Source organism: Bubalus kerabau, unplaced genomic scaffold, assembly GCF_029407905.1.
Source record: "Bubalus kerabau isolate K-KA32 ecotype Philippines breed swamp buffalo unplaced genomic scaffold, PCC_UOA_SB_1v2 scaffold_48, whole genome shotgun sequence".
NCBI lineage: Eukaryota > Metazoa > Chordata > Mammalia > Artiodactyla > Bovidae > Bubalus > Bubalus kerabau.
Genome location: NW_026577902.1, coordinates 1,367,360 through 1,387,243, shown reverse-complemented (window position 1 = coordinate 1,387,243; position 19,884 = coordinate 1,367,360).

Genomic DNA, 19,884 nt, shown 5'->3' with positions numbered 1-19,884 from the left:
TGCGGGTTTTTCTGGACGATGCACTGGGGTGTCACTGCCCCTTCGTGTTGTGCCTTGTTCCACAGGATTGCCTTCGAGTTGGGTTCTGCCATCGGGTTCTTATCAAGAGCGGACCAGGGAATTGGGGTCTTTTGGCATGTCGCACCACCCACGAGGCTATGTCTCGAATTTCCTCGTGAGACTGGCCTCATCTTGATGTGCGCCAGGAAGGTCGGGAACGCCTTCCAGACAAAGCAGGGGAATCGAACCTCCTGTCGCGATCAAGAGGGGAGAAGAGTCTCAGATGAAGTGGTGCCGGGAACCTCGGTGTTCTCCTCAAGTGAGACTGGTATGTCGGGGAACTTTTGGGGTCGCATCAAGGGTTCCAAATAACTTTTCGCTCTTCAATACGGAACGTGGGACTTCTCTTGAGACGCTGTAGCGGGCAAGGGCCTCATCTTTCGATGACGGGGGAACCACGTGGTTTTTCTTGAGTTGGGGCGGGATTCTCGAGTTACAACCGGGAATTCAGGCTTCCTCTTCAACTGGCCTAGGGAAGTCCAGTTTTCATTCGAATTGTGAGTTAGAACTGGGGATTGCTCTCGAGACACTGCAGGGCCAAATAGACCTCATCTAGGCTTGTGTCCAGGACCTAATGTTCCTCTGCTGGGGCGAAAGCGATCTCAGCATTGCATTCTCGACTCACCCGGGGAGTCAGGCCTCGTCTCGAGGGGAAGCCAAGGACACCGCTCTCCTGTCAAGTCGCGACGGGTATATCTTGGAGCTCACTGTGTGGCCTAAAATGAGTCAAGCCTCCTGTGAAGTTTGGAGAGAGGACTCAGGATTGCTCTCCAGGCCATACAGCAAAAGAAGGCCCTCATCTCGTGAGGACTGGGGCGTCTCGTGGGTATTCTCGAGCTGCGGCTCCAGTGTGGTGTTGCTCACGAGGTATAATGGGAGCTCAGGGAGCCTCTCCTGTGGCGCCAGGGAAGTCAGGTTTCTATGCGCGTGGCTAGGGGGAGCGCGTCATTGCTCTCGAGTCATGGTAGGGGAATGGCACCTCAAGACGCGTTGAAGAAGGACTCTCGAGGTCTTTTACGGGTTGGGGCAGGAAACCCTTGGTTCCCTCGACTTGTGCTGGTGATCTCAGGAAGGTCTAAGGGTGCCTCTGAGAAGTCAGGGATACTGTGCAGTTGGGAGGGGTCTCTCGGGACTCCACTGGGTTCGGTGCAATGGAAGAGGGCCTCATCTCGAGTGGAGGCAGGAAACTCATGTTTCCTCTCCTGACTTCCCCTGGGCCAGATCTGACTCGGATCGCAGTTTCGCTGCAGAGTTCGAACAGGAGAGTCAGGCCTCGTCTTGTGTGGAGGAATGGAACTCTGCTTGCCTCTCCAGTTGTTCACGGGGTGACAGGTCACTTCTCGAGCTGTGTGTGGTACCTGCGGGTTTCTCCGGACGATACCCAGGGGTGTCAGTGCCCCTAAGTGTTGTGCCTTCATCAAAAGGGTTATCTTCAAAGAGGTGTCCGGGCATCAGGATCTTATCAAGAGCGGACCGGGAAATCGGGGTCTTTCGGCATGTGTCACCATCCAAGTGGCTATGTCTCGAATATCCTCGTGAGACCGGCCTCATCCTGAGATGCACCGGGAAAGGTGGGAACCCCTTCAAGACAAAACAGGGGAATCGACCCTCCTGTCGCGATCAGGAGGGGAGAAGGGGCCCAGATGTAGTGGTGCCGGGAACCTCGGTGTTCTCCTCGAGTCAGACTGGTGTGTCGAGGAACTTTTGAGGGCGCATCAAGGGTGCCAAGACCGTTTCGCACTTCAAGACGGAACGTGGGACTTCTCTTGAGACGCTGTAGGGGGCAAGGGCCTCATCTTGGGATGACGGGGGAACCACGTGGCGTTTCTCGAGTTGTGGCGGGATTCTCGAGTTTCGACGGGGAATACAGTCTTCCTCATGTGTTGGGCCAGGGAAGTCCTATCTTCCATTCGAGTTTAAAGGGAGAGCTGGGGATTGCTCTCGAGTCACTGCAGGGCAAAATAGACCTAATCTAGGCTTGTGTCCAGGACTTAATGCTCGTCCCTAGGGGCGACAGGGATCTTGGGGTTGCATACCAGACTCACCCGGGGAATCAGGCCTCGTCTCGAGGGGAAGCAAAGAACTCCGCTGTCCTTTTGAGTCGCGATGGGTATCTCTTGGAGCCCACTGTGTGCCCTAAAGGGAGTCAAGCCTCCTGTGGTGTTTGGATAGAGGACTCGGGATTCCTGTCCAGGCCATGCAGGAAAAGAAGGCCCTCATCTCGCGATGATGGCGGCGTCTCGTGGGTTTTCTGGACTGCCGCGCTAGTGCCGGGTTTCTGACGAGGTACGAGAGGGAGCTCAGGGAGCCTCTCGTGTGGCGCCAGGGAAGTCAGGTCCCCATGAGATGGCTAGGGGGAGCTCGTCATTGCTCTCGAGTCATGGTAGGGTAATCGGGCCTCAAGACGGGTTGAAGAAGGACTCTCGAGGTCTTTCTCGGGTCACTGCATAAAACCCAGGGTTCCCTTGACTTGTGCCTGCGACCTCAGGGAGCTTCTCAGAGTGCCTCTGAGAAGTCAGGGATACTGTGCAGTTTGGAGGGGCCTCTCGAGACTCCTCTGCATTTGGTGGAATGTAAGAGGGACTCATCTCGAGTTGAAGCAGGAACCTCAGTGTTCCTCTCCATTTCTGACTCAGATCGCAAGGTCCCTGCATGTTGGTACAGGAGAGTCAGGCCTCGTCTTTTCTGGAGGATGGGACTCCTCTTGCCTCTCGAGTTGTTCTCGAGGTGACAGGCCACTTGTCGAGCTGTGTGTGTAACCTGCCCTTTTTTCCGGATGATGCACAGGTGTGTTAGTGCCCCTTCGTGTTGTACCTTCATACTCAAGGCTGCCTTCCAAGAGGTGTCCGAGCATCGGATTCTTATCAAGAGCGGACCGGGAAATTGGAGTCTTTCAGCAAGCGGCACCACCCACAAAGCTACGTATCGAATTTCCCCATGAGACCGGCCTCATCCTGAGTTGTGCAGGGAAGGTCGGGCCCCCTTGCAGACAAAGCAGGGGAATCGACCCACCGGTCACGATCAGGAGGGGAGAAGGGGCTTAAATGAAGTGGTGCCGGGAACCTCGGTGTTCCCCTTGAGTGAGACCGGCGTGTTGGGGGACTTTTGGGGTCGCATCAAGGGTGCCAAGTACCGTTTCGCATTTCAAGACGGAACCTGGGACATCTTTTGAAACGCTGTAGCGGGCAAGGGCCTCATCTTGCGATGACGGGAGAACCACGTGGTTTTGCTCGAGTTGCGGCGGGATTCTCGAGTTATGACCGGGAATTTAGGCTTCCTTTTGTTGGCCTTGAAATCCAATCTTCCTTTCGGGTTGCGAGGGGGAGCTGGGGATTGCGCTAGAGTCACTGCAGGGCAAGAGAGACCTAATCTAGGCTTGTGTCCAGGATCTAACGTTGCTCTCCAGGGGCGACAGGGATCTCGGGTTTGCATTCCAGACTCATCCGGGGAGTCAGTTCTCACCTCGAGGGTAAGCAAAGAATTCCGCTCTCGTCTCGAGTCGCGATGGGTATCTCTTGGAGCCCACTGTGTGTACTAAAGGGAGTCAAGCCTCCTGTGGAGTTTGGAGAGAGGACTCGGGATTGGACTCCAGGCCATGCAGGAAAAGAAGGCCCTCATCTCGAGATGACGGTGGCGTCTCGTGGGTTTTCTCGAGCTGCGGCGCCAGTGTGGGGTGTCTCATGAAGTACCACGGGGATCTCAGGGAGCCTCTTGTATGGCACCAGGAAAATCCAGTATTCCATTCGAGTTGCAAGTTAGAACTGGGGTTTGCTCTCCAGTCACTGCAGGGCAAAATAGACCTCATCTACGCTTGTGTCCAGGACCTAGTGTTCCACTACTGGGCCAACAGGGATCTCAGGGTTGCATTCTCGACTCACCCGGGGAGTCAGGCCTCGTCTTGAGGGGAAAAAAAGGACTCCGCTCTCCTGTCGAGTCGCGACAGGTATCTCTTGGAGCCCACTGCGTGGCGTAAAGGGAGTGAAGCCTCCTATGGAGTTTGGAGATGACTCGGGATTGTTTTCCTGGCCATGCAGGAAAAAAGACCCTCATCTCGCGATGACGGGGGCATCTCGTGGGTTTTCTCCAGCTGCGGCGCCAGTATCAGATTTCTCACGAGGTACAACGGGGAGCTCAGAGAGCCTCTCGTGTGGTGCTAGGGACGTCAGGTCTCCGTGCGTGTGGTGAAGGGGAGTGCGTGATTGCTCTCGAGTCATAGTAGGCGAATCGGGCCTCAAGACGCATTGAAGAAGGACTCTTGAGGTCTTTCTCGGGTTGCGGCAGGGAACCCTGGGTTCCCTTGATTTGTGTCGGTGACCTCAGGCAACTTCTAAGGGTGCCTCTGAGAAGTCAGGCACACTGTGGATTTGGGAGGGGCCTTTCGTTACTCAACTGGGTTTGGTGCAATCGAAGAGGGCCTCATCTCGAATGGAGGCAGGAACCTCAGGGGTCCTCTCCATATCTGACTCGGGTCGCAGGGTACCTGCAGAGTATGGACAAGAGAGTCACGCCTCGTCTTCTGTGGAGGAATGGATTTCCCCTTGCCTTTCGAGTTGTTCACGGAGTGACAGGCCACTTGTTGAGCTGAGTGTGGAACCTGCGGGTTTTTCTGGACGATGCACGGGGGTGTCAGTGCCCCTTCGTGTTGTGCCTTCATCCACAGGGTTGCCTTCAAAGAGGTTTCCGGGCATCGGGTTCTTTTCAAGAGCGTACCGGAAAATTGGGGTCTTTCAGCATGTGGTACCACCCACGAGGCTACGTCTCGAATTTCCTCGGGAGACCGGCCTCATCCTGAGGTGCGCCAGGAAGCTCGGGAACCCCTTGCAGACAAAGCAGGGGAATCGACCCACCGGTCGCAATCAGAAGGGGAGAAGGGGCTCAGATGAAGTGGTGCCGGGAACCTCGGTGGTCCCCTCGAGTGAGACCAGTATGTCACGGCACTTTTGAGGTCGCATCAAGGGTGCCAAGTACAGTTTCGCACTTCAAGACGGAACGTGGGAATTCTCTGGAGATGCTGTAGCGGGCAAGGGCCTCATATTGCGATGACGAGGGAAACACGTGGTTTTTCTCGAGTTGAGGCGGGATTCTCGAGTTACAATGGGGAATTCAGGCTTCCTCTTGTGTTGGCCCAGGAAGTCCAATCTTCCATTCAACTTGTCAGAGAGAGCTGGGGGTTGCTCTCGAGTCACTTCAGGGCAAAGAGTCCTCATCTAGGCTTGGGTCCAGGACGTCATGTCCCTCTCCAGGGGCGACAGGGATATCGGGGTCGCATTCCAGTCTCACCCGGTGGGTCACGCCTCGTCTCGAGTGGAAGCAAAGGACTCCACTATCCTCTCGAGTCGCGACGCGTAACTCTTGGAGCCCAATGAGTGGCCTAAAGGGAGTCAAGCGTCCTGTGTAGCTTGGACAGAAGGTTCACGCTTGATCTGCATACCATGCAGTTAAAGATGGCCCTCCTCTCGTGATGACGGGGGCGTCTCATGGGTTTTCTCGAGCTGCGGCGCCAGTGTGGGGTTTCTCACGAGATATGATGGGGAGTTCAGGGAGCCTCTCGTGCGGCGCCAGAGAAGCCTGACTCCATGCGTGTGGCCAGGCAGATCGCGTCATTGCTCTCGAGTCATGGGAGGGACTAGGGCCTCAAGAGGCATTTAAGAAGGACTCTCAAGGTCTTTCTTGGGTTGGGGCGGGAAACACTCGTTTCCATCGACCTCTAAGGGGACCTTAGGGAACTTCCCAGGTGCCTCTGAGAGGTGAGGGATACTGAGGAGTTAGAGGGGCCTCTCGGGACTCCACTAGGTTTGACGAAATGAAAGAGGGCCTCATCTCGATTGGAGGCAGGAACCTCAGGCTTCCTCTCCATTTCTGACTCCGACCGCAGGGTCCCTGCAGAGTTGGGACAGGAGAGTCAGGCCTCGTCTTGTCTGAGTAACGGAACTCTGCTTGCCTCTCGAGTCGTTCAGGGGGTCTCAGGGCCCTTGACAAGCTGTGTGTGGAACCTGCGGGTGTTTCCAGAAGATGCATGGGGGTGTCAGTGCCCCTTCGTTTTGTGCCTTCCCCCACAGGGTTTCCTTCAAAGAGGTGTCCGGGCATCGGGTTCATTTCAAGAGCGGACCGGGAAATCGGGGTCATTCGGCATGTGGCACCACCCACGTGGCTCATCTCGAATTTCCTCGTGAGACCAGCATCATCCTGAGGTGCGCCGGGAAGGCCGGGAACACCTTCCACACAAAGTAGGGGAATCGATTCTCCTGTCGCGATCAGGAGGGGAGATGGGGCTCAGATGAAGTGGTGCCGGGACCCTCGGTGTTCCACTCGAGGGAACCCGGCGTTTCAGGGAACTTTAGGGGTCGCATCAAGGGAGCCAAGTACCGTTTCCCACTTCAGGACGGAACATGGGACTTCCCTGGAGACGCTATAGAGGGCAAGGGCCTCATCCTGTGAAGACGTTGGAACCACGTCGTTTTTCTCGAGTTGCATCGGGATTCTCGAAAACAACAGGAATTTCAGGCTTCCTCTTGGGTTGGCCCTGGGAAGCCCAATCTTCAATTCGAGTTGCGATGGAAAGCTGGGGGTTCTGCTCGAGTCACTACAGGGCCAAAGAGACCTCATCGAGGCGTGTGTCCAGGACCTAATATTCCTCCCAAGGGAAGACAGGGATCACGGGTTTCCATTCCAGACTCCCCCGGGGGGTCAGGACTCGCCTGGAGGGGAAGCAAAGGACTCCGCTTTCCTCTCAAGTCGCGACACGGTTCTCTTGGAGCCCACTGAGTGGACTCAAGGGTGTCGAGCCTCCTCTTCAGTTTGGAGAGAGGACCCGGGATTGCTCTCCAGGCCAGGCAGGAAAAGAAGGCCCTCAGCTCGCGAGGACGGGGGCGTCTCAGGGGTTTCCTCGAGCTGCGGCGCCCGTGGGGGTTTTCTCCCGAGGCACGACGAGGATCTCAGGGAGCCTCTCGTGCGGCGCCAGGGATGTCAGGTTTCCATGCGCGTGGCGAGGGGGAGCGCGTCCTGGCTCTCGAGTCACGGGAGGGGACTAGGGCCTCGAGACGCGTTGAAGAAGGACTCTCGAGGTCTTTGTCGGGGGGCGGCGGGAAACCCTCGTGTCCCTCGCCTTCTGCCGGGGACCTTAGGGAACTTGCCAGGGTGCATCTGAGAGGTGAGGGAACCTGTGGAGGTGGCGGGGCCCCTCGGGACTCCGCTGGGTCTGGCGCAACGGAAGAGGGCCTCACCTCGAGGGGAGGCAGGCACCTCAGGCTTCCTCTCCGTTTCGGACTCCGACCGCAGGGTCCCTGCAGAGTTGGGACAGGAGAGTCAGGCCTCGTCTTGTCTGAGGAAGGGAACCCCGCTGGCCTCTCGAGTTGCTCAGGGGGTCTCAGGCCCCTCGTCGAGCTGTGTGTGGAACCCGCGGGTCTTTGCGGACGCTGCACGGGGGTGGCAGTGCCCCTTCGTGTTGTGCCTTCACCCACAGGGTTGCCTTCGAAGAGGGGTCCGGGCCTCGGGTCCTTCTCAAGGGCGGACCGGGGAATCGGTGGCGTTCGGCATGTGGCACCACCCACGTGGCTCGTCTCGAATTTCCTCGTGAGACCGGCCTCATCCTGAGGTGCGCCGGGAAGGCCGGGAACCCCTTCTAGACCACGCAGGGGAATCGCCTCTCCTGTCGCGATCAGGAGGGGAGAAGGGGCTCAGAGGAAGCAGTGCCGGGACCCTCGGTGTTCCCCTCGAGGGAACCCGGCGTGTCGGGGGACTTTTGGGGGTCGCAGGAAGGCTGTCAGGGACCGTTTCGCCCTTCAGGGCGGAACAGGGGACTTCCCTTGAGACGCCGTGGCGGGCAAGGGCCTCATCTTGCCAAGAGGTGGGAACCACGTGGTTTTTCTCGAGTTGCGGCGGCATTCTCGAGTTACGACGGGGATCTCAGCCTTCCCCTTGGGTTGGCCCTGGGAAGCCCAATCTTCCCCTCGGGTTGCGAGGGAAAGCTGGGGGTTGCGCTCGAGTCACCGCAGGGCCGAAGAGACCTCACCTAGGCGTGTGTCCGGGAACTACTATTCCTCTCCAGGGAAGGCAGGGATCTCGGGGTTGCATTCCAGGCTCCCCCGGGGAGTCAGGCCTCGTCTCGAGGGGAAGCCAAGGACTCCGCTCTCCTCTCGAGTCGCGACGCGGGTCTCTTGGAGCCCCCTGAGCGGCCTCAAGGGAGTCCAGCCTCCTCTTCCGTTTGGAGAGAGGACCCGGGATTGCTCTCCAGGCCATGCAGGAAGAGAAGGCCCTCAGCTCGCGAGGACGGGGGCGTCTCAGGGGTTTCCTCGAGCTGCGGCGCCCATGGGGGTTTTCTCCCGAGGCACGACGAGGATCTCAGGGAGCCTCTCGTGCGGCGCCAGGGAAGTCAGGTCTCCATGCGCGTGGCGAGGGGGAGCGCGTCCTGGCTCTCGAGTCACGGGAGGGGACTAGGGCCTCGAGACGCTTTGAAGAAGGACTCTCGAGGTCTTTGTCGGGGGGCGGCGGGAAACCCTCGTGTCCCTCGCCTTCTGCCGGGGACCTCAGGGAACTTGCCAGGGTGCCTCTGAGAGGCGAGGGATCCTGTGGAGGTGGCGGGGCCCCTCGGGACTCCGCTGGGTCTGGCGCAACGGAAGAGGGCCTCACCTCGAGGGGAGGCAGGAACCTCAGGCTTCCTCTCCGTTTCGGACTCCGACCGCAGGGTCCCTGCAGAGTTGGGACAGGAGAGTCAGGCTTCGTCTTGTCTGAGGAAGGGAACCCCGCTGGCCTCTCGAGTTGCTCAGGGGGTTTCAGGCCCCTCGTCGAGCTGTGTGTGGAACCCGCGGGTCTTTGCGGACGATGCACGGGGGTGGCAGTGCCCCTTCGTGTTGTGCCTTCACCCACAGGGTTGCCTTCGAAGAGGGGTCCGGGCCTCGGGTCCTTCTCAAGGGCGGACCGGGGAATCGGTGGCGTTCGGCATGTGGCCCCACCCACGTGGCTCGTCTCGAATTTCCTGGTGAGACCGGCCTCATCCTGAGGTGCGCCGGGAAGGCCGGGAACCCCTTCCAGACCACGCAGGGGAATCGCCTCTCCTGTCGCGATCAGGAGAAAAGAAGGGGCTCAGAGGAAGCGGTGCCGGGACCCTCGGTGTTCCCCTCGAGGGAACTCGGCGTGTTGGGGAACTTATGGGGGTCGCAGGAAGGCTGTCAGGGACCGTTTCGCCCTTCAGGGCGGAACAGGGGACTTCCCTTGAGACGCCGTGGCGGGCAAGGGCCTCATCTTGCCAAGAGGTGGGAATCACGTGGTTTTTCTCGAGTTGCCGCGGCATTCTCGAGTTACGACGGGGATCTCAGCCTTCCCCTTGGGTTGGCCCTGGGAAGCCCAATCTTCCCCTCGGGTTGCGAGGGAAAGCTGGGGGTTGCGCTCGAGTCACCGCAGGGCCGAAGAGACCTCACCTAGGCGTGTGTCCGGGACCTAATATTCCTCTCCAGGCAAGGCAGGGATCTCGGGGTTGCATTCCAGGCTCCCCCGGGGAGTCAGGCCTCGTCTCGAGTTGAAGCCAAGGACTCCGCTCGCCTCTCGAGTCGCGACGCGGGCCTATTGGAGCCCCCTGAGCGGCCTCAAGGGAGTCCAGCCTCCTCTTCCATTTGGAGAGAGGACCCGGGATTGCTCTCCAGGCCATGCAGGAAGAGAAGGCCCTCAGCTCGCGAGGACGGGGGCGTCTCAGGGGTTTCCTCGAGCTGCGGCGCCCGTGGGGGTTTTCTCCCGAGGCACGACGAGGATCTCAGGGAGCCTCTCGTGCGGCGCCAGGGAAGTCAGGTCTCCATGCGTGTGGCGAGGGGGAGCGCGTCCTGGCTCTCGAGTCACGGGAGGGGACTAGGGCCTCGAGACGCGTTGAAGAAGGACTCTCGAGGTCTTTGTCGGGGGGCGGCGGGAAACCCTCGTGTCCCTCGCCTTCTGCCGGGGACCTTAGGGAACTTGCCAGGGTGCCTCTGAGAGGCGAGGGATCCTGTGGAGGTGGCGGGGCCCCTCGGGACTCCGCTGGGTCTGGCGCAACGGAAGAGGGCCTCACCTCGAGGGGAGGCAGGAACCTCAGGCTTCCTCTCCGTTTCGGACTCCGACCGCAGGGTCCCTGCAGAGTTGGGACAGGAGAGTCAGGCCTCGTCTTGTCTGAGGAAGGGAACCCCGCTGGCCTCTCGAGTTGCTCAGGGGGTCTCAGGCCCCTCGTCGAGCTGTGTGTGGAACCCGCGGGTCTTTGCGGATGCTGCACGGGGGAGGCAGTGCCCATTCGTGTTGTGCCTTCACCCACAGGGTTGCCTTCGAAGAGGGGTCCGGGCCTCGGGTCCTTCTCAAGGGCAGACCGGGGAATCGGGGGCGTTCGGCATGTGGCCCCACCCACGGGGCTCGTCTCGAATTTCCTGGTGAGACCGGCCTCATCCTGAGGTGCGCCGGGAAGGCCGGGAACCCCTTCCAGACCACGCAGGGGAATCGCCTCTCCTGTCGCGATCAGGAGGGGAGAAGGGGCTCAGAGGAAGCGGTGCCGGGACCCTCGGTGTTCCCCTCGAGGGAACCCGGCGTGTCGGGGGACTTTTGGGGGTCGCAGGAAGGCTGTCAGGGACCGTTTCGCCCTTCAGGGCGGAACAGGGGACTTCCCTTGAGACGCCGTGGCGGGCAAGGGCCTCCTCTTGCCAAGAGGTGGGAACCACGTGGTTTTTCTCGAGTTGCGGCGGGATTCTCGAGTTACGACGGGGATCTCAGCCTTCCCCTTGGGTTGGCCCTGGGAAGCCCAATCTTCCCCTCGGGTTGCGAGGGAAAGCTGGGGGTTGCGCTCGAGTCACCGCAGGGCCGAAGAGACCTCACCTAGGCGTGTGTCCCGGCCCTAATATTCCTCTCCAGGGAAGGCAGGGATCTCGGGGTTGCATTCCAGGCTCCCCCGGGGAGTCAGGTCTCGTCTCGAGGGGAAGCCAAGGACTCCGCTCTCCTCTCGAGTCGCGACGCGGGTCTCTTGGAGCCCCCTGAGCGGCCTCAAGGGAGTCCAGCCTCCTCTTCCGTTTGGAGAGAGGACCCGGGATTGCTCTCCAGGCCATGCAGGAAGAGAAGGCCCTCAGCTCGCGAGGACGGGTGCGTCTCAGGGGTTTCCTCGAGCTGCGGCGCCCGTGGGGGTTTTCTCCCGAGGCACGACGAGGATCTCAGGGAGCCTCTCGTGCGGCGCCAGGGAAGTCAGGTCTCCATGCGCGTGGCGAGGGGGAGCGCGTCCTGGCTCTCGAGTCACGGGAGGGGACTAGGGCCTCGAGACGCGTTGAAGAAGGACTCTCGAGGTCTTTCTCGGGGGGCGGCGGGAAACCCTCGTGTCCCTCGCCTTCTGCCGGGGACCTTAGGGAACTTGCCAGGGTGCCTCTGAGAGGCGAGGGATCCTGTGGAGGTGGCGGGGCCCCTCGGGACTCCGCTGGGTCTGGCGCAACGGAAGAGGGCCTCACCTCGAGGGGAGGCAGGAACCTCAGGCTTCCTCTCCGTTTCGGACTCCGACCGCAGGGTCCCTGCAGAGTTGGGACAGGAGAGTCAGGCCTCGTCTTGTCTGAGGAAGGGAACCCCGCTGGCCTCTCGAGTTGCTCAGGGGGTCTCAGGCCCCTCGTCGAGCTGTGTGTGGAACCCGCGGGTCTTTGCGGACGATGCACGGGGGTGGCAGTGCCCCTTCGTGTTGTGCCTTCCCCCACAGGGTTGCCTTCGAAGAGGGGTCCGGGCCTCGGGTCCTTCTCCAGGGCGGACCGGGGAATCGGGGGCGATCGGCATGTGGCCCCACCCACGTGGCTCGTCTCGAATTTCCTCGTGAGACCGGCCTAATCCTGAGGTGCGCCGGGAAGGCCGGGAACCCCTTCCAGACCACGCAGGGGAATCGCCTCTCCTGTCGCGATCAGGAGGGGAGAAGGGGCTCAGAGGAAGCGGTGCCGGGACCCTCGGTGTTCCCCTCGAGGGAACCCGGCGTGTCGGGGGACTTTTGGGGGTCGCAGGAAGGCTGTCAGGGACCGTTTCGCCCTTCAGCGCGGAACAGGGGACTTCCCTTGAGACGCCGTGGCGGGCAAGGGCCTCCTCTTGCCAAGAGGTGGGAACCACGTGGTTTTTCTCGAGTTGCGGCGGGATTCTCGAGTTACGACGGGGATCTCAGCCTTCCCCTTGGGTTGGCCCTGGGAAGCCCAATCTTCCCCTCGGGTTGCGAGGGAAAGCTGGGGGTTGCGCTCGAGTCACCGCAGGGCCGAAGAGACCTCACCTAGGCGTGTGTGCGGGACCTAATATTCCTCTCCAGGGAAGGCAGGGATCTCGGGGTTGCATTCCAGGCTCCCCCGGGGAGTCAGGCCTCGTCTCGAGGGGAAGCCAAGGACTCCGCTCTCCTCTCGAGTCGCGACGCGGGTCTCTTGGAGCCCCCTGAGCGGCCTCAAGGGAGTCCAGCCTCCTCTTCCGTTTGGAGAGAGGACCCGGGATTGCTCTCCAGGCCATGCAGGAAGAGAAGGCCCTCAGCTCGCGAGGACGGGGGCGTCTCAGGGGTTTCCTCGAGCTGCGGCGCCCGTGGGGGTTTTCTCCCGAGGCACGACGAGGATCTCAGGGACCCTCTCGTGCGGCGCCAGGGAAGTCAGGTCTCCATGCGCGTGGCGAGGGGGAGCGCGTCCTGGCTCTCGAGTCACGGGAGGGGACTAGGGCCTCGAGACGCGTTGAAGAAGGACTCTCGAGGTCTTTCTCGGGGGGCGGCGGGAAACCCTCGTGTCCCTCGCCTTCTGCCGGGGACCTTAGGGAACTTGCCAGGGTGCCTCTGAGAGGCGAGGGATCCTGTGGAGGTGGCGGGGCCCCTCGGGACTCCGCTGGGTCTGGCGCAACGGAAGAGGGCCTCACCTCGAGGGGAGGCAGGAACCTCAGGCTTCCTCTCCGTTTCGGACTCCGACCGCAGGGTCCCTGCAGAGTTGGGACAGGAGAGTCAGGCCTCGTCTTGTTTGAGGAAGGGAACCCCGCTGGCCTCTCGAGTTGCTCAGGGGGTCTCAGGCCCCTCGTCGAGCTGTGTGTGGAACCCGCGGGTCTTTGCGGACGATGCACGGGGGTGGCAGTGCCCCTTCGTGTTGTGCCTTCCCCCACAGGGTTGCCTTCGAAGAGGGGTCCGGGCCTCGGGTCCTTCTCCAGGGCGGACCGGGGAATCGGGGGCGTTCGGCATGTGGCCCCACCCACGTGGCTCGTCTCGAATTTCCTCGTGAGACCGGCCTCATCCTGAGGTGCGCCGGGAAGGCCGGGAACCCCTTCCAGACCACGCAGGGGAATCGCCTCTCCTGTCGCGATCAGGAGGGGAGAAGGGGCTCAGAGGAAGCGGTGCCGGGACCCTCGGTGTTCCCCTCGAGGGAACCCGGCGTGTCGGGGGACTTTTGGGGGTCGCAGGAAGGCTGTCAGGGACCGTTTCGCCCTTCAGGGCGGAACAGGGGACTTCCCTTGAGACGCCGTGGCGGGCAAGGGCCTCATCTTGCCAAGAGGTGGGAACCACGTGGTTTTTCTCGAGTTGCGGCGGGATTCTCGAGTTACGACGGGGATCTCAGCCTTCCCCTTGGGTTGGCCCTGGGAAGCCCAATCTTCCCCTCGGGTTGCGAGGGAAAGCTGGGGGTTGCGCTCGAGTCACCGCAGGGCCGAAGAGACCTCACCTAGGCGTGTGTCCGGGAACTAATATTCCTCTCCAGGGAAGGCAGGGATCTCGGGGTTGCATACCAGGCTCCCCCGGGGAGTCAGGCCTCGTCTCGAGGGGAAGCCAAGGACTCCGCTCTGCTCTCGAGTCGCGACGCGGGTCTCTTGGAGCCCCCTGAGCGGCCTCAAGGGAGTCCAGCCTCCTCTTCCGTTTGGAGAGAGGACCCGGGATTGCTCTCCAGGCCATGCAGGAAGAGAAGGCCCTCAGCTCGCGAGGACGGGGGCGTCTCAGGGGTTTCCTCGAGCTGCGGCGCCTGTGGGGGTTTTCTCCCGAGGCACGACGAGGATCTCAGGGAGCCTCTCGTGCGGCGCCAGGGAAGTCAGGTCTCCATGCGCGTGGCGAGGGGGAGCGCGTCCTGGCTCTCGAGTCACGGGAGGGGACTAGGGCCTCGAGACGCATTGAAGAAGGACTCTCGAGGTCTTTGTCGGGGGGCGGCGGGAAACCCTCGTGTCCCTCGCCTTCTGCCGGGGACCTTAGGGAACTTGCCAGGGTGCCTCTGAGAGGCGAGGGATCCTGTGTAGGTGGAGGGGCCCCTCGGGATTCCGCTGGGTCTGGCGCAACGGAAGAGGGCCTCACCTCGAGGGGAGGCAGGAACCTCAGGCTTCCTCTCCGTTTCGGACTCCGACCGCAGGGTCCCTGCAGAGTTGGGACAGGAGAGTCAGGCCTCGTCTTGTCTGAGGAAGGGAACCCCGCTGGCCTCTCGAGTTGCTCAGGGGGTCTCAGGCCCCTCGTCGAGCTGTGTGTGGAACCCGCGGGTCTTTGCGGACGATGCACGGGGGTGGCAGTGCCCCTTCGTGTTGTGCCTTCCCCCACAGGGTTGCCTTCGAAGAGGGGTCCGGGCCTCGGGTCCTTCTCCAGGGCGGACCGGGGAATCGGGGGCGTTCGGCATGTGGCCCCACCCACGTGGCTCGTCTCGAATTTCCTCGTGAGACCGGCCTCATCCTGAGGTGCGCGGGGAAGGCCTGGAACCCCTTCCAGACCACGCATGGGAATCGCCTCTCCTGTCGCGATCAGGAGGGGAGAAGGGGCTCAGAGGAAGCGGTGCCGGGACCCTCGGTGTTCCCCTCGAGGGAACCCGGCGTGTCGGGGGACTTTTGGGGGTCGCAGGAAGGCTGTCAGGGACCGTTTCGCCCTTCAGGGCGAAACAGGGGACTTCCCTTGAGACGCCGTGGCGGGCAAGGGCCTCATCTTGCCAAGAGGTGGGAACCACGTGGTTTTTCTCGAGTTGCGGCGGGATTCTCGAGTTACGACGGGGATCTCAGCCTTCCCCTTGGGTTGGCCCTGGGAAGCCCAATCTTCCCCTCGGGTTGCGAGGGAAAGCTGGGGGTTGCGCTCGAGTCACCGCAGGGCCGAAGAGACCTCACCTAGGCGTGTGTCCGGGACCTAATATTCCTCTCCAGGGAAGGCAGGGATCTCGGGGTTGCATTCCAGGCTCCCCCGGGGAGTCAGGCCTCGTCTCGAGGGGAAGCCAAGGACTCCGCTCTGCTCTCGAGTCGCGACGCGGGTCTCTTGGAGCCCCCTGAGCTGCCTCAAGGGAGTCCAGCCTCCTCTTCCGTTTGGAGAGAGGACCCGGGATTGCTCTCCAGGCCATGCAGGAAGAGAAGGCCCTCAGCTCGCGAGGACGGGGGCGTCTCAGGGGTTTCCTCGAGCTGCGGCGCCCGTGGGGGTTTTCTCCCGAGGCACGACGAGGATCTCAGGGAGCCTCTCGTGCGGCGCCAGGGAAGTCAGGTCTCCATGCGCGTGGCGAGGGGGAGCGCGTCCTGGCTCTCGAGTCACGGGAGGGGACTAGGGCCTCGAGACGCGTTGAAGAAGGACTCTCGAGGTCTTTCTCGGGGGGCGTCGGGAAACCCTCGTGTCCCTCGCCTTCTGCCGGGGACCTTAGGGAACTTGCCAGGGTGCCTCTGAGAGGCGAGGGATCCTGTGGAGGTGGCGGGGCCCCTCGGGACTCCGCTGGGTCTGGCGCAACGGAAGAGGGCCTCACCTCGAGGGGAGGCAGGAACCTCAGGCTTCCTCTCCGTTTCGGACTCCGACCGCAGGGTCCCTGCAGAGTTGGGACAGGAGAGTCAGGCCTCGTCTTGTCTGAGGAAGGGAACCCCGCTGGCCTCTCGAGTTGCTCAGGGGGTCTCAGGCCCCTCGTCGAGCTGTGTGTGGAACCCGCGGGTCTTTGCGGACGATGCACGGGGGTGGCAGTGCCCCTTCGTGTTGTGCCTTCCCCCACAGGGTTGCCTTCGAAGAGGGGTCCGGGCCTCGGGTCCTTCTCCAGGGCGGACCGGGGAATCGGGGGCGTTCGGCATGTGGCCCCACCCACGTGGCTCGTCTCGAATTTCCTCGTGAGACCGGCCTCATCCTGAGGTGCGCCGGGAAGGCCGGGAACCCCTTCCAGACCACGCAGGGGAATCGCCTCTCCTGTCGCGATCAGGAGGGGAGAAGGGGCTCAGAGGAAGCGGTGCCGGGACCCTCGGTGTTCCCCTCGAGGGAACCCGGCGTGTCGGGGGACTTTTGGGGGTCGCAGGAAGGCTGTCAGGGACCGTTTCGCCCTTCAGCGTGGAACAGCGGACTTCCCTTGAGACGCCGTGGCGGGCAAGGGCCTCATCTTGCCAAGAGGTGGGAACCACGTGGTTTTTCTCGAGTTGCGGCGGGATTCTCGAGTTACGACGGGGATCTCAGCCTTCCCCTTGGGTTGGCCCTGGGAAGCCCAATCTTCCCCTCGGGTTGCGAGGGAAAGCTGGGGGTTGCGCTCGAGTCACCGCAGGGCCGAAGAGACCTCACCTAGGCGTGTGTGCGGGACCTAATATTCCTCTCCAGGGAAGGCAGGGATCTCGGGGTTGCATTCCAGGCTCCCCCGGGGAGTCAGGCCTCGTCTCGAGGGGAAGCCAAGGACTCCGCTCTCCTCTCGAGTCGCGACGCGGGTCTCTTGGAGCCCCCTGAGCGGCCTCAAGGGAGTCCAGCCTCCTCTTCCGTTTGGAGAGAGGACCCGGGATTGCTCTCCAGGCCATGCAGGAAGAGAAGGCCCTCAGCTCGCGAGGACGGGGGCGTCTCAGGGGTTTCCTCGAGCTGCGGCGCCCGTGGGGGTTTTCTCCCGAGGCACGACGAGGATCTCAGGGACCCTCTCGTGCGGCGCCAGGGAAGTCAGGTCTCCATGCGCGTGGCGAGGGGGAGCGCGTCCTGGCTCTCGAGTCACGGGAGGGGACTAGGGCCTCGAGACGCGTTGAAGAAGGACTCTCGAGGTCTTTCTCGGGGGGCGGCGGGAAACCCTCGTGTCCCTCGCCTTCTGCCGGGTACCTTAGGGAACTTGCCAGGGTGCCTCTGAGAGGCGAGGGATCCTGTGGAGGTGGCGGGGCCCCTCGGGACTCCGCTGGGTCTGGCGCAACGGAAGAGGGCCTCACCTCGAGGGGAGGCAGGAACCTCAGGCTTCCTCTCCGTTTCGGACTCCGACCGCAGGGTCCCTGCAGAGTTGGGACAGGAGAGTCAGGCCTCGTCTTGTTTGAGGAAGGGAACCCCGCTGGCCTCTCGAGTTGCTCAGGGGGTCTCAGGCCCCTCGTCGAGCTGTGTGTGGAACCCGCGGGTCTTTGCGGACGATGCACGGGGGTGGCAGTGCCCCTTCGTGTTGTGCCTTCACCCACAGGGTTGCCTTCGAAGAGGGGTCCGGGCCTCGGGTCCTTCTCAAGGGCGGACCGGGGAATCGGTGGCGTTCGGCATGTGGCACCACCCACGTGGCTCGTCTCGAATTTCCTCGTGAGACCGGCCTCATCCTGAGGTGCGCCGGGAAGGCCGGGAACCCCTTCTAGACCACGCAGGGGAATCGCCTCTCCTGTCGCGATCAGGAGGGGAGAAGGGGCTCAGAGGAAGCAGTGCCGGGACCCTCGGTGTTCCCCTCGAGGGAACCCGGCGTGTCGGGGGACTTTTGGGGGTCGCAGGAAGGCTGTCAGGGACCGTTTCGCCCTTCAGGGCGGAACAGGGGACTTCCCTTGAGACGCCGTGGCGGGCAAGGGCCTCATCTTGCCAAGAGGTGGGAACCACGTGGTTTTTCTCGAGTTGCGGCGGCATTCTCGAGTTACGACGGGGATCTCAGCCTTCCCCTTGGGTTGGCCCTGGGAAGCCCAATCTTCCCCTCGGGTTGCGAGGGAAAGCTGGGGGTTGCGCTCGAGTCACCGCAGGGCCGAAGAGACCTCACCTAGGCGTGTGTCCGGGAACTACTATTCCTCTCCAGGGAAGGCAGGGATCTCGGGGTTGCATTCCAGGCTCCCCCGGGGAGTCAGGCCTCGTCTCGAGGGGAAGCCAAGGACTCCGCTCTCCTCTCGAGTCGCGACGCGGGTCTCTTGGAGCCCCCTGAGCGGCCTCAAGGGAGTCCAGCCTCCTCTTCCGTTTGGAGAGAGGACCCGGGATTGCTCTCCAGGCCATGCAGGAAGAGAAGGCCCTCAGCTCGCGAGGACGGGGGCGTCTCAGGGGTTTCCTCGAGCTGCGGCGCCCGTGGGGGTTTTCTCCCGAGGCACGACGAGGATCTCAGGGAGCCTCTCGTGCGGCGCCAGGGAAGTCAGGTCTCCATGCGCGTGGCGAGGGGGAGCGCGTCCTGGCTCTCGAGTCACGGGAGGGGACTAGGGCCTCGAGACGCTTTGAAGAAGGACTCTCGAGGTCTTTCTCGGGGGGCGGCGGGAAACCCTCGTGTCCCTCGCCTTCTGCCGGGGACCTCAGGGAACTTGCCAGGGTGCCTCTGAGAGGCGAGGGATCCTGTGGAGGTGGCGGGGCCCCTCGGGACTCCGCTGGGTCTGGCGCAACGGAAGAGGGCCTCACCTCGAGGGGAGGCAGGAACCTCAGGCTTCCTCTCCGTTTCGGACTCCGACCGCAGGGTCCCTGCAGAGTTGGGACAGGAGAGTCAGGCTTCGTCTTGTCTGAGGAAGGGAACCCCGCTGGCCTCTCGAGTTGCTCAGGGGGTTTCAGGCCCCTCGTCGAGCTGTGTGTGGAACCCGCGGGTCTTTGCGGACGATGCACGGGGGTGGCAGTGCCCCTTCGTGTTGTGCCTTCACCCACAGGGTTGCCTTCGAAGAGGGGTCCGGGCCTCGGGTCCTTCTCAAGGGCGGACCGGGGAATCGGTGGCGTTCGGCATGTGGCCCCACCCACGTGGCTCGTCTCGAATTTCCTGGTGAGACCGGCCTCATCCTGAGGTGCGCCGGGAAGGCCGGGAACCCCTTCCAGACCACGCAGGGGAATCGCCTCTCCTGTCGCGATCAGGAGAAAAGAAGGGGCTCAGAGGAAGCGGTGCCGGGACCCTCGGTGTTCCCCTCGAGGGAACTCGGCGTGTTGGGGAACTTATGGGGGTCGCAGGAAGGCTGTCAGGGACCGTTTCGCCCTTCAGGGCGGAACAGGGGACTTCCCTTGAGACGCCGTGGCGGGCAAGGGCCTCATCTTGCCAAGAGGTGGGAATCACGTGGTTTTTCTCGAGTTGCCGCGGCATTCTCGAGTTACGACGGGGATCTCAGCCTTCCCCTTGGGTTGGCCCTGGGAAGCCCAATCTTCCCCTCGGGTTGCGAGGGAAAGCTGGGGGTTGCGCTCGAGTCACCGCAGGGCCGAAGAGACCTCACCTAGGCGTGTGTCCGGGACCTAATATTCCTCTCCAGGCAAGGCAGGGATCTCGGGGTTGCATTCCAGGCTCCCCCGGGGAGTCAGGCCTCGTCTCGAGTTGAAGCCAAGGACTCCGCTCGCCTCTCGAGTCGCGACGCGGGCCTATTGGAGCCCCCTGAGCGGCCTCAAGGGAGTCCAGCCTCCTCTTCCATTTGGAGAGAGGACCCGGGATTGCTCTCCAGGCCATGCAGGAAGAGAAGGCCCTCAGCTCGCGAGGACGGGGGCGTCTCAGGGGTTTCCTCGAGCTGCGGCGCCCGTGGGGGTTTTCTCCCGAGGCACGACGAGGATCTCAGGGAGCCTCTCGTGCGGCGCCAGGGAAGTCAGGTCTCCATGCGTGTGGCGAGGGGGAGCGCGTCCTGGCTCTCGAGTCACGGGAGGGGACTAGGGCCTCGAGACGCGTTGAAGAAGGACTCTCGAGGTCTTTCTCGGGGGGCGGCGGGAAACCCTCGTGTCCCTCGCCTTCTGCCGGGGACCTTAGGGAACTTGCCAGGGTGCCTCTGAGAGGCGAGGGATCCTGTGGAGGTGGCGGGGCC